At 41.2% G+C, this 14503-nt stretch overlaps 1 protein-coding gene across 16 annotated transcripts in view; it reads left to right on the forward strand.

Moving 5' to 3' along the window:
- MAST2 (microtubule associated serine/threonine kinase 2) overlaps positions 1 to 14503 on the forward strand; it is a 192033-nt gene that overhangs the window by 117202 nt on the left and 60328 nt on the right. The gene's annotated exons all lie outside the window — the stretch shown is intronic.

Below are 14503 nucleotides of genomic sequence, written 5' to 3' on the forward strand. Positions count from 1 at the left end.
CTTATTTTTGTGACACTTAATACAATGTAATGTTCAAGTGATTGAATAATTAGGTAGGTTTTCCCAAGCAATATTGCAACTGGTTTCTGTTACACTGTTTTCCTTTAGTGCATGATTCAAGTTACTTTCACTTGAAATTTTGAGTACTTCAAGTTTCATTCTGTTTGAAATACTTTTAAAAATTCAGCAAAAAAAAATGCTGTGGGAACCATTTCCTGATCAATAGTCCACCTAAAATCTGTCCAGTCGCAAGAGGTTTGACTTCTGCGATTCTCTTTTTAACATGACATCAGTGGTCTCCTTGGTAAGTTCAGCTTGCTTTTACAAGGACAGTTGTTATTTAAGATGGTCTTATTCTATGTGAACTTAAGGTCTTTAAGTCAGAAATGTGGCTGCTGTGAAAGAGGCCTGGGAAGTAATGGGTTTCACATTGGACCATTTGCCTAACAGTAATACCATTTAATATCAAGCTTAATTTGTGTCCTACTCAGGTAATGGGAAAGGTGAGAAACTGGGGAAGTCTTTGACGTGTGATATCCAATGGGTTCCATGTCAGGAGGGCCGTGGATGTGACAGATGTGGTCAGCAGGGAAGCACTCCAGCATTGCAGGAGCTGCTGAACCTCTGGTTTGGGCATGAATTGGGTGAAGGAGATGAATGGAAAATAAACACCCTGAATGGCAAGTGGGAGTGTTTCATAAGGAAGGCTGTTTCTTCAGGCTGGGAATAGCTCATGTTTGGGAATTCACAGAGACATATTATCTCATTTATGAGTTAAATGAAGTAGAAAGCTCATCTGGTAACATGTTTGTGTTTGTGGTATTTTTGTTGGCATGCAGAAGGCTGTGATTCTGAACCAGTGAGAAGTCTCTAGACTTCTGCAAAATGTTTTGCTTGTCATACAGAGACAATAATATAGTCACTTAGAAGGATTTCATTTGTCATTAGCAAATACTTACACTTCCAACTTTTTCTTTATTACTGGAGTGCATTCTTCAAACGTTGACATTGTAATACTTTTGGATAGGATGTATTTTTGAAAGTTTTTGATAGTTTCAGTGTGTTCTGCTGTTCTAGTAAGAACGCTGCATCTCATCAGCACTCATCACTGCTTACCTGTATTTTTCAGTCTATTCTGAACCCCTCTGTATTAACTGCTTGGGAACTGTCCCAAAATGCATACTTTGCCAGTTTGCAAGGTGAGGTTTTTCTTGATGTGTGCAACACACGTTGTGAAAGCAGGGATGAGAAGTATTAAAAAAAATTCCTGCTCTTTGCAAACCATATTATATAATTTCCAAAGCCCATTGCAATTCATGGGCTCTGCAGAACCATGTGGACAGCATCACTGCTGCCACAGCCGCTTCCCTGCCCAGCTGGGGGGCCCTGGGTGCCCCCCGAGCGCTGAGAGTGAAGCAGAGCTTCAGCTGATTGATGCTGCCATTGGTGTTCATGAAAAATATTCTCCTAAAATGGCTTCTCCTTTTCGTGCCTTTTCTGTAGGGAATATAAAAATGTTGCATGGTATGTCTTCAGCTGCTGGTTTTTTCAGTCACTTTTTGGAGAAAAAGACACAATGAATATGAATTTAGGGGGATTTAGCTGGTTTTAGTTTATTTGCTCTCCATAAGCATTCTGGAATTTCTTTTTGTTGTCAGGTCTACTCTGTTGGTTAATGAAGAGCTTTTTGTCTCCGTTATTGGTTGGAAATTTCAATTCACATTTCAGCTGATGTGAATCCGACTATTTGTAAATCTTTTTGAAAACAAGTTTGTTGCAGTTGGAAGGTCATGTGGTACCCTGAGTACAATGCTGTGATGCTGTTCTTTGGTTTCTAGACTTGACTGGTGTATGCTATTTCTTGGTGTGGTGATGCACTTGCATGGGCTGCCCAGGAAGTAGTGGGGTCACGGGTGTTTGATTCACTTAGGGATGTGGCTCTGAGGGAATTGGTCAGTGGGCAAAGGGGGGTGGGCTGAAGTTGGGTTATGTGATCTTAGAGGCCTTTTCCCACCATAATGATTCTGTGATCCATGAATTATTGCGTTTCTACTTTCTGATCAGCAACAGATAGGGACAGAGCTTTACCTGGTTGCACTCTAAATGAAATCAAAGTAGAAGGTGATGGAGATCCTTTTGATGCAAGTGTCTAAACAGGCTGGAAGGGGTGGCCATGTTGGACATAGCTCTGCTTTCCACAGCATGCAAAGTTGCATTTTGTGTTTTGAAGCTCAGATGGAAGGGGATGCTTTGCTGAATCTGATGGTGTGAGTTTTGATAAATGTGTGTATTAAAAACCATGCATTTTTATGGGGAGTTAGGAAGGTCATTTAATTCTTTCATGCGATTCTGTGGAAAGTTAATGGGAACCTACTGGGATTTCTTCCTCCCAGCCGTTTTCATGTGTTTTTAAGGGGTGCATTGTGCACGGAAGGCAGTGCCAGCTGTTGATTGTCATCCTCCTCATGTCTGTGATAAAAAGCCACTCAAGAAGGCTGAAATATGAGAACATCATTAGCTTTCCTATTGGCAGAAGTGCTTAAAAAAGCCACAACAGAAAGAAAATAGATTGCGTATTGAAATGAAAAAACAAACAAAAAGTGCAACAGCTACAGTGAGGTCTTGTATAGCCCTAGGAAAAAGCAAAAACATGGCAAGGAGCACAAAGGGGACAACGTGAACCTGTGGCTGCTGTGCAGGAGCGCGTGTGGGAAACCTCTGATGTGCATCACTCATGGTTCCCCTCTCCTTGCAGTTGAAATTCAGCTGGCGGAGCTGTTTGGTGGCGCCGGGAGTTGTGCTTGCTGTTGCCTGACGTGTGCATGGGTGGGTGGCTTACTTTTTATTTATTTATTTTTTATTTATTTAAAATCCACTCGGGGCATTTGAAGACAAAACATAGGGTTCATTTGAAGATGGAAGATTAATTAAAAAATAAGCAAAAAGCCCCACTCCTTGCTACAAAGCAGAAGGGCCTCCATTTCAAAATAAAACCCCAAAGTCGGCAGTGAGCGGTGCTGTCTGTGCAGCCACAGCCTGGAAGCAGCGTGTTGTTCTGCATTACCAATAGATCCCCGCTCATGGCTTTGCTTGAAAATGTTTTGATTGCAATTGGAGGAACAGGGAGAGATGTATATAAATAATGTTTGTTGTGTATACAAGCAGCTCCGGTTCTAAAGTGTACACGATGGGAAGGGAATAAATATCTCATTTTGCACTGCCTCCTAAGGTAGAGAGCGGCAGGCAGGGATGGAGGCGGTGGGAGCAGCAGCATGCACGCCTGCCTGCCTGTCTCGCATTAATGGAACAGCTTGCAAGGTCTACAGGGAATTTGCATTGGCTCTGTCACTGGTATTATTTAGTTCCTTATTTATTGCTAGTGGCTTGATTGTGCTGTATTTTCCCAGCAATGAAAGCTTTTAAAGATCATGTCTGACTCCTTTTGGACTGTGCTGTCCAATTTCTCTCTGCCTGCTACCAGCATGTTGAGACGATCCAAAAGGTAATCTAAGGATTTTGCGAGTAATTCTTACGATGTTTTTCCAAGCTACTTGTTTTAATGCTGTTTAGGCTTGCTTTCTTCCTTTATGAACTGATTAAATCATGTACGTTAGGCATAATTCCTTAATGATTTGTAGCTGTATTCATTGTACAAATCATACCGCTCAGATCCACGGTTTGTTCTTTTTATAGATATTTCTTTAAATGCGTCGTTCCTCGCTTCTCGTAGTATGTGAATGTGATATGGGTTTGTTTCTACAAAATGATGGATTGATGCCTTACTGAGAACAAGCTGCCACAGTATTCAAAGTAGCAAAACAGTATTATGATGATATAGGCAGCACTGGGCAGGGCTTGCAAATGTTTTGACGTATAGTACATGATTTTCTTAGGGATATGCATCACCTTAAATTTTAAATCATCCTTGCTAGTTTTTTGTTTTTTTTTTTTCTTGGAGATGTTAATATGTTACTGTAGTAGTAAATAGGATGATGCTCTTAGTCACGCGTTACTCTTTGGATTTTGATAAAATCCCATTGAATTCTGTGCACTAATAGCTGATACCAGCTCTGATGCAGTACAGTGGTGTCCCTTCAAGATTGGGAAATAGCAACGTAATTATTACTCATCAGGTGTTCTGTGGAGCTTAATGCACATAGCCCAGAAACTTACTGGAGGAATGGGCTTGGTGAATGAGGTAGGTGCTAATCCTGACCAACACAATATATATAGGTTTATGCGTAAACAGCTGCCATAAGCATCACAATTTCTCATTGGTTGATAGGCTGTTAGAGTTAAGATCTATGTAAGATTTGGAATATAAGCTTTGACTTGATTTTAGGATTTTGTTCATGAGCTGTCAAAAATGAAATTAATCTATTTTAGGAGATTGTAACTCCAACATAGAAACATATTGAATGAGGGAGAGAGGGGTTACTCCATTTCCTGATTCTGTTTTTACAGTTTGAATTTTACCAGTTTGTTTCTGTGCTAACAGTGATTTTTAGAAATTTTACTGGGAACAAAGAAAGATTTTGCTTTAAAAAATAAAATTTAGATTTTGGTCACAATTAATTGCATTAGAAGTCTTATTAACAAATACAAGCCTTATTGTCTTTTTTTTTTTTTGAGAAGAAAAAGAGCTCCTTGAGTTTCCAGTTGTTGGTTGGTCTGCCTTTCAAACTCATGGAGCGGTGTCAGTAGGAGTCTGAAGGTGGAACAGAAGTGTAAGAGCTGAAGCTCATTATTTCCATATATGTTTCTTGAGCCTGACCCTGAAGAGGAAAGGGAGGTAAATTACTGTCCTGTGCTTGTTTGCAGAGGATGAGGCAGGTAGGACGTGGCTTCCATGCCGAGCTGGGTTGATGTGGGTGAGGGAGGACACAGCTCCGTAAGAACATCGCCTCTGTGGGACCACTGCAACTGGAGCAACCTTATTCCTCCTGTTTGCAGAACTTGATTTCTGTAAAGCTCACTCTGTTCTGAGCTGTGTTCTGCACGCAAAAAGGTCGACTTCTTTGTGCAGGTTCAACAGTCATGGACTTCCATGCACAATGGGTGTCTGTAGTGCTTTTGCACAACAGGACTGAGGTATGTTTATCTTGTAAAGCCTTGTCGATGTGCCATTATGAATTTGAAATTGGTCATCGAGGACTGACACAATTTTGGGGATGTTAGCAAGGTTTCTGATACAATTACTTTGTCAGAAAACTTCCACTTGAAATTTACAATTCCATTTATTTGTTAATATTTGAAGAAAGAAAGAAAGAGATCTGTAAACCTGCTGCACATCTTAATGGAAAAGAGAGTACTTTTTATTGATTTAACCAGATAAATGAATATTAGACATTTGAAAGTGATCAAGCAGCTATATGAGATGCCCTAGCGGAGAGCAGCTGCATCAAGCCGGGCAGTAGAAATCCTATTTCGCATAGCACAGAAGCCACAGTCTTCAGTCAACCCTGGAAATAAAATATTTGAGCATGTGTGACAGTTTGCTGGGAATATCACCTTCTGCCATGTCTGCTGGCAGCCTGCCCGGCTCGGTGACTGCTGTCATGGGGGAGATGGGCAGGCAGGTTGGATTGTTGTGATGTGCGTCGTAATGAACGAGTTGGTTCATCTGACATCAAGTTGTGCTGGGATTCGTGTTGGGGCATTGGTCCCAGGGACATGCGAGCACACTACTACTCCTTGTGGCAGCAGCACCAGGGCATCCCTGGGTGCCAGCATTTCCAGCACCTCTGTACTTTGAATGAAGTATCATATTGTTAACTAGATAAGTATCTTTCTGTTTTCATTGCTTTCCTTTTAAAGTGTAGTGTTTGGTACTCTTTAGTACGTATATTACTTTTTAAAAGCTGTTATTGCAATATAAATGTATTATATGGAGTTGCAACTTTTGGCGGCAGGGAATATTTTGCGGTATGAAATATTTGGCAAAATTTTCCCATGATCCATACAGAAAACTTTTGCCTACAGTCTCATTGTGTTAATGGTGGGTTGTGTGGTGTGTTCTGAATTCTGGGCCACTGGCGGCATTCTGACCACTGTGCTGTGACACACATCTCTATAATGACGGCGTCTGATCCCTACTAAACATCCTACAGGACTCTGCTCCCATATGGCCTCTCTGCATTAGGATGTTGTGCAGGGCAGCTCTTCCTCTGCGATGCATTATGCTGAAATGAGCTGTCTGGTGCAGCTGGGGGCTTCTCGGCACCACTAATGGCACTGGGAAAGTGAGCCATCTGCTCCTCTGGTCAGGGAATGGGGCCATTTCTTCTTGAGCGTATTCCCGGAAGGATAGGAGAAGTCAAGAGCAACACTGAGGAGTTTGTCATGGGAGGGGTGACGTAAACATAAATCAGATTTACCTGTCTAACTGGTTCTGTATAAATATTTATAATTTTAAGCTGCGGAATAAATAAGGGAATTTCTTGGTACAAAGCACACGTGGAGGAATATTGTCATACTGCTGTAGTGAGACGTCGCCTGTTGGATTTGAGTTGTGGAGAGATTAAGCGTGATTTTGACATATCTAAATTAAATGTCTTTGTTTTTCAGTCCTTTTGTTTCTTGTGCTTTGGGCATGACTTCTCTTGGATATGCTCTAAGTTGTGCTGTGCAGTAGCAGCAGTGTGTCGTTGTGCAAGTGGCCATGTGTTGGTTTTCAAACATTGGCTTAGAGTGATGTTTTCTACTCTTACCTCATTTTTTGTTTTAGCAACCTTTACCCTGTCTGGAGGAATAGGCTGTGACTCTTAGGAATTTTGAGTATTTTTAATGGATTTTAGGAATTTGACTTTGTTCAGTGAGGTTTTTTTTTGATGCAGTTTGGGTAGGGAAGATTTGTTTGTACATTGAGAAAGATAACTCTGGGGGGACCACAAAGGTGGGGTTCTGTTAGGAAGGATATACTGCTTCTATCTCCAGGATAGCCATTGGTGCTCTAGATTTCCTTCCTCTTCTTTTTGGTGAAAGGCAATTAATGATGCATTAGTTCCATAATTATCAAAACCATTGGAATGAACTACCATGCAAGTGTGAAAAGTAGCAAGCCAGCTCTACAGTCAGTGATTCTATGTAAATCATTATAAATATTTCTTACAATCACTTCCTTGATAACTAACTAAATGTTCTTTCCCATTTAAATATCCACAAAAACAGAAGAAACCACCTTTTGCTGGGTATGAAGCCGTGACTGGGGAATAGTTGGGTGCTCAGAGCACATCGTGGGTGCTTTCTTGGTGTGCTCCTGGCAGCTGTTACTGCTGCAGCAGGGTTGTGTGAGGTGGGCAGCTGCACTCTGTCTTCTGATGCTGATTCATCCAGATAGACATTAAAGGCTGTGTGTGTCAGGAGGATGCTGCCTTCTCTGTATGTACATTGTCCCTGTGAAGGAAAACAAAGCAGAATACTTACTTTTGTGGTAACGTAAAGCTAAATTTAAAAATGTGTGTTTGTGCTATAATTAACTTTAAAGTGACAGCTGTCACGCTGCACATTTCCTTGCTTAAATGGGAAAAGTAAGAAATGTTTTCACTCCTTTGAGAAGGATGAGAAAGATCTGGAAATCTGATGCTTTTGATAACGCTTAGGTCCAATTTTTACTTAGCACAGCATAATAAGTGCTCTCCAACTGACACCCCTGATTGGAGAGGAAATTTCATTTCAATTACTTCTGCTAGGAGTTCAACCTTGGAACAAAAGCATCGACTGCTGGGGGGAGAAAGAAGTTCCTACCTCATCTTCTGAAAAGCTCATTATGAGAACTGTGTGTTTTGTGTTGAGTGAGCTGCGGTGGGTATTACTGTAGAATCACAGAATCATTAAGGTTGGAAAAGACTGCTAAAATCTTTGACAGCATCCCATCCCACCATGCCACATCCCTCAGTGCCACATCTCCATGGTTCTTGAACTCTTCCATGGATGGTGACCCACCACCTCCCTGGGCAGCTGTGCCAGCACATCCCTGTTAGGTGAGAAACACGCCCTGTTGTACGGCTGAGAGATGAGAGTGGTGGTGGAGGAGTACTGGGAGCTGTCACCGGGTTCTCCACATGTGATATTTAAACTACTGAACTACAATGGAAGAGGCTGGTGTGCCAAGAATGGAAGGATGGTCCTCCTACTATTCAGAATAAGGTCAAGGATTCAGGGAACATCGCCTGTGTTGTCTGTAATTTGTAGTTTTTCAGGGATTCTGTCTGTGTGTGGTAGATTTAAAATGTATTATGAATGCTTTTGTGGTCTTGTTTCTCTTCAGACTAAAACCCAAAGTGTCCTATAGAGTTAATGCTGAGGTTTTGAGCCTGGGAAGCAATTTGTTCTGGTGGAAACCCTCTTGTTCAACCACCTGGCTATTGCTCAGGCCAAACCAGTTTTTCAAGTCAGAAGTTCTGCGGAGTGGAAACTAAGCAACACGCAGATCGTCGGTAATTTTATGAATCGCTAGGATCTTCATGAAGAGATGGCTGAATGTAACATGATTTTACGTAAGAAATGGCTGTTGGGGCAAGAGCCTGATTTCAGAAGGGAGGGGATGCTGTGAGTGGGGCAGTGGGCAGTCGGGGGCCGGGCCTTCTGAGGAGAGGGAACACAACAGGAGCAGTGCACTGGGCACGCGCCTGGCCTGAGATGTGCAGGGCTTGTGGTTAATTCAAGTAGACATATTTGGATTTAGGAATCCTCACCGTGTCTGTGCATCTGCTTATTTCAACTGCTGTTTGTCTCCGACAAGTGCATTTTAAATGCAGAGTGTCTGTCAGCCTGGTGTCTGGTGATTAACCACTGCAGAGTGATGTTTTGGTGGGGCTGGGTCACCATAGTGTTGTGGGGAGCCTCACCCTTGGCTCCTCAAGTCTTGTGTCTGCGGTGGTAACAGACTGTGCTAGGGAAGGGCCGATGCGAGATCAACTCGGTATGTTGGCACTTAAACACTGTGGGTACTTCCAGTTGTGAGGGACTTTTACCTGCACAGTCATGTTCCTCTCTGCAGGCCCACGTGTGTGCCCTCTGTAGGACTGGACAAGGAGCAAACCGAGCAATACGCCCTCCAGTATGCTTGGGATTCCCATTGCTTCAATGGCAATTGAATGCTGACATTAACTAGGGGTTGTAAAACACCTTTGGGCAAAATGTTCTTATAAAAAACAGACTTCATTGGAAGAACTGTGAGGAACATTATATGGTACGTCATCTTCTATCACCGTACACCTTCCTGGAGGCAAAAAACCTCAGCCAGGTGCAGAACATTTTTTGTATTGACCACCATCTCACCATGAAACTACATTGTTTTGTTTTTTTTTTTTATACATGAAGGAAAACACTTCGTAAGTATTTTGATTCTGTGCTTAGACCTAATTATTAGATATTCCCTGAATAGTTTTTCCCACTCCATAGCCTGACCTATTTTTAATTTTTTGCTATTATTTTCAAGTCTGCAGAGTAATACCTTTTACAGTAGGTGTATAGTTAGAATAATAAGCAGTTCAGCAATGAAAACTCCCAGCTTTATTCCAAGAGTCTTAAAAGCTGCTTTTGGTTTTGGAGACATAGAATATGCCAAACATATCAAGCTATGTGTATTGCTTCTGTATTAAATTCTGCAGCATGACTAGGGCTGCATGAACTCTGCTGTTCCACCTCCACTCTTCCAGCTGCTCAGTAGCAGGAGAAGCCTGCAGAGAAGTGCTACATTTTCTTCTCTTTGTCTGAATACTTCTCAGGCATTTTCTCCTCCATCTTCTATTTCAATTTCCTTTCAATTTAATCACTTCTATTTTTCTTCTTTCTGTGGCTAGACAGAAAATGGTAAAAAAAAAAAAAAAAAAAAAAAAAAAATCCTGGTTCCAGTTTCAGTGCACCCCTCTGCCTGTTTTTACATGTGCAGAGCACAGCCATACTGCTGTGTGTAAATCTGTGTTCTGTGTAGAAAAGGCCACTGAGACACTCTGCTATGGTATTTCCAGAATAATGTACTATTGGAATAGTTTTTAAATTAGATATATTAGATATGTAATTTATTGTCATTCTGCAGTTTGAAACTACAATTAACTGGTACAGAGCTAATTTCAAACATCTTTTGATGCTTAAATGAAGAAAGTGCTCTGAACCAAAGAGAACTGTTCATTTGAGCACTATGTAGCAACAGGACTGCTCATATCCTGGTACAGGAGATTGCTATTAAATCTCTGACTTTGGAGAATGGTTTCTTCTCATTTTTGGCTCACATACTTTGTTTTCAGAATGCATCTTTGGAGACCGTATTTAGAATGGGTTTGTTGTATTACATGCCTATATATCCTTGAAGTTATGGTGTAAAAAAAAAAAAAAAAAAAAAAGCTTTCAAACACTATAAATGCACTTTGTCATTTTGTTCTTGAATTTGTTTGCTCAAATTTTTGCAAGCAAAAAAAATGTGATAATCTGTCTTCTGTGACAACTGAGACACCCATTGAAAAAGCAGTCATGCTAGGTGAAGCATTTAATAATAGAGTTGGTGGAAAAGGGAAATGAAAGAATGCAGTTATGTTTAGTTTTCGTTAAATTGTCCTTTCACACTTTGTGATGTAACTTCATGGCAGCATAATGCATAACACAACTGAAGTGGGAGATAGTAATGCTTGAGGAGGTCCGTGTATGTTTTCTCCCATTAAATACTGTCTGTTTTCATTCTGTCATCTCTCTTCTGTAATCAGAGAGATTTTTTTTTCTCATCATATAAGGATGAATATAGCTTTGAAACATACTTGTGAGGGAGGAATTTTTCAGAATAGAGTGGTTTGATTTAGTTGGGAATGGCTGTGCCAGTCACAGTAATTTGTTGTGACATTTCATTTTGCTTGGCTTTGCAGTTGCTCCTGTGTTTCTCTGTTGTTAATAATGCAAAAGGCCTGGACAACACAGCACGGTGCAGGCAGGTGTACAGCAACCACAGATATTAGGCAAATTAAACATAAATTAGACACTAACTGGCAATTTCAGCCATTTCTTCACAATTTCTTAACATGAGGTTATATCATTTCTTAAATTTGAGCTACAAATGAAGAACTAGAAGGGTTTATCTAACAAATGGCTTCTTTGAGATGAAACGAAATTACTCTCATGCATTAATTCCAAAATACTTAGATGTTAATTTTCTTTAAACAAAAGAACCAGTCTACATCCAACTTCATGCATGCACTGCTCAGCACCTTGTTCCCTTCAGCTTCTGTGTTTGCTGGCAGGCTGAAACATCCCATCCTGGCAGGTGTTTTACATGTTGACTGTCCATGTTCTCCCTGGATATCTTTACTGAAGTGCAGCCCACGCTTTACAGTTAATCTTCTCATTTACCTCCATGCTCCTTGCCACACAGGTGAGCAGGAAGGGATCTACCCCAAGGGTGGGATGTGCAAATGGCTGCAATAGCTTGTAGACGACACAGGGAGGAGGGAATCACAGAATCGTAGAATGGCTTGGGTTGAAAAGGACCACAGTGATCATCTAGTTTCAACCCCCTACTGAGTTTGTCATGATGGAGGATCTGTGGTATTTAAAGATGGCCCTGTGCTTCCATCCTTCATATGTTCAATGAGTATAATAGTTTTTCCTTAAGAGAAGATAAGTGATTATTGTAGGAATCTGCAAACCAGACCTCCACCATGAATAATAATGTGTTTTTTTCAAGTTATTCTAGGATGAAAAAATTTTAAACCATTCTGAATGTAGAAAAAATAATTCCTTGAACCAGATGCTTACTTATTGTTATCTATTTTAGAGAACTAATTATTCCTGTTGTTGGTAGTGCTAAAGCTTACAAAATTGCTTCCATCCTTGAATTACTATAATTAAGACGATAACTTCCACATCTAGTTAACACTGCTGTGCAGCTGGTGCATTCATTGACATGCAGATTTCAGATTTTGTAAATTTTCTGTCATTGTGAATAAAAATTTTAAATACTTATTTTCATTTCCAAAATCTCTGTTTCTCATAAAGAAGTCTTTGTAAATCAAATCAACTGAAACTAAATTCCTGTAACATCAGAGGAAAATCTAGTTAAATTTGGTTAGGTGCTCGTAGAATCATTAAGGTTGGAGAAGACCTATAAAATCACCCATTCCAATCCCATTCCACGCCACCATGCCCACTGACCACATCCCTCAGTGCCACATCTCCACATTCTTTGAACACCTCCAGGGATGGTGACCCCACCACCTCCCTGGGCAGCTGTGCCAGCACATCACTGCTCTTTCTGAGAAGTTGTTCCTAAATCATTAAAAGGGATCACAAACATTAATGGTTAGTAACAAATGTGATTAAAGCTATAATTTTTTTCTGTACATTTTGTTTATTTGCATATGCAACATCTTCTGCTATGAGAGTGTGTTCTAGAGAAGTGCATTATCTTTTTGAGAAAATTCCGTATTGTTTGTTCCTCATGACCAGCACTGTAGTGATATTACTGGAGATCAGTCCCAAATTGCCTTTTGGTGGAGGTTTGTATGCTGGAGACAAGGTGTGCTGGGGCTTACACAGCTCCCAGGTACCACACATCCTGCTTAGCACTGCACATGCTGGCTGCCGAGCACATTGCAGCGGGTCCAAAACTAGTGTCCAGTTACCAGACCCACGTCTGATGTCCTGCAGTGTTCAGTTTCAAGAACACATCTTGGAACACTCCACTGCACGTAACAAATGTTATTTTTACTGTAGGGGAGAGATCTCAACTCACAAACAGTAGAAGCACCATTTCCGTGGTGATGGCAGAGGCATTGTTTCAGCTCTCTCCACGTAAACTCCTGTCTTGCTGTGCTTGTTCTGAATAAAATCAGGCAGCTCTCATGCTCTCCCAGGCTTTGCAGGTTCCTGCAGTTTGGCAGTGGCCCTGCAGGGCACGCAACAGGGGTTGGCTCTTTCCAAGTTATGGAGTGGGATCTGGGAAAAACCTTAATGAGATCCATGCCAAACTGTGAGGAGAGGAGGGTCGGGGACCTTGCATGTAATGAAAGTAGGAAAGCTTTGGCTTACAAGCACATAGTGGTGCTCAGAGTCTCCCTGGACTGGTTCAGAACTGTATTTTTTTTCTTGTCAATATACTCTTGAGTTGTACAGTTAACCTTTTCCCTTTCTACTCTCTCCTTCTATTCCTGGTTTTTATGCAGATTGGATTGTTTTTAGAGGGTTGCTTGCAGAATTCATGAACAGTAATGAGCAGTGATGTAGTGCAAGAGTTCAATAATATGATCTCCTCATTATTGGCCATGTAGCCTGGTGCTGAGCCCCGTCTGTCTGGCTGAAGTGCATCTTCCAGGAAAGCATTTTGTCTTCATGTGAACTGCGCCAGCACTTAAATTGACTCGCTCAAATTTCTTTGGCACAAATTCCTGGTTAAAGCTAGCTTCACTTCTTTAATATTCAGCTATTCTTCTTTAGAAGGTGCTTAAATGCTGTTGTGATGAATTCCTGAGGCTAGCTGCCCAACTGGAGGCTCACGTTAGCTCTTCATAGAATCACAGGATGGTTTGAGTTGGAAGGGACCCTTGAAGACCATCTGGTCCAACTCCCCAGCAACGAACAGGAGCACCTACAGCTCCACTTCTCCCTTTTTATTTTCTTCCTTTTTGCGACAATGAGGGCTTTATTGCTGCTTTTCTGTAATTTCTCACTGATTCCAAGTTCTCTTAGAAGTTATATCTATCTACGTATCTATCCAGAGAGCTCTCTTCAACCAGTTGAGAGTGCATTTGTGGCTGTGTGTGTATTTTTCCCATCATATAACACGAATTCAAGAAATTGAAAGTTCTGTTCTTAGCCTTTATGTCTGAGCTTTGCCTTATTGCCAGCACATGTGGATCACGTAAATGGCTGAATGGGCCCCAGTGATCTCCTCCTTCCCTGGTGAGAGATCCAGCAAAATGGAAAGTTACCAAATTTTGGGGGTATAAAAAGAATATTCTTCATTCGTAACTTGGGCGGCTCAAAAGCCATTCCTCCCCTGGGTGCATTGGTGCAAACCTGACCTGTTTTAATGGGTCTCAGCTGTGCTTTGCTCTCCAGCTACTTAACCCTCTCTCTTTTGAGTCGTCCTCTTTGCAATGATGGCAGAGAAAATGGGTTTGTAAAACCTGGTCCAGTCTGGCAGATGCAGCCAGCAGTTAAATAGCTCTGAGCTTGAGACAGCTCTTATTCCCCATTATGCTGTGATTTAAATATACCAACTTTCCAGACAACGCTCTGGGCTGTGATCACGGGTGTTTTAGTAACTCCTCTTAGCGAAAGGATGCAGCCACAGAGGATGGAGCTCTCTTTTCTCATGGCACTAGTGTTTTATATTGAGCAAGATCTGCAGTTTTTACATGGTAATTTACGTTAGAATGCTCAAGGTTTTTTTTATTTCTCACATAGTCATCTACGTTACATTAGAATACTCAGCACTTTGGTGTTGTGAGAGATTTTCATCGTGATGTAAACATAGTGATTATCTGCTACTAATGTTGGAATTGAGTATTCTGTT

This window comes from Phasianus colchicus, chromosome 9 (genome assembly GCF_987193195.1).
Source record: "Phasianus colchicus chromosome 9, bPhaCol1.hap1.1, whole genome shotgun sequence".
Classification (NCBI taxonomy): domain Eukaryota; kingdom Metazoa; phylum Chordata; class Aves; order Galliformes; family Phasianidae; genus Phasianus; species Phasianus colchicus.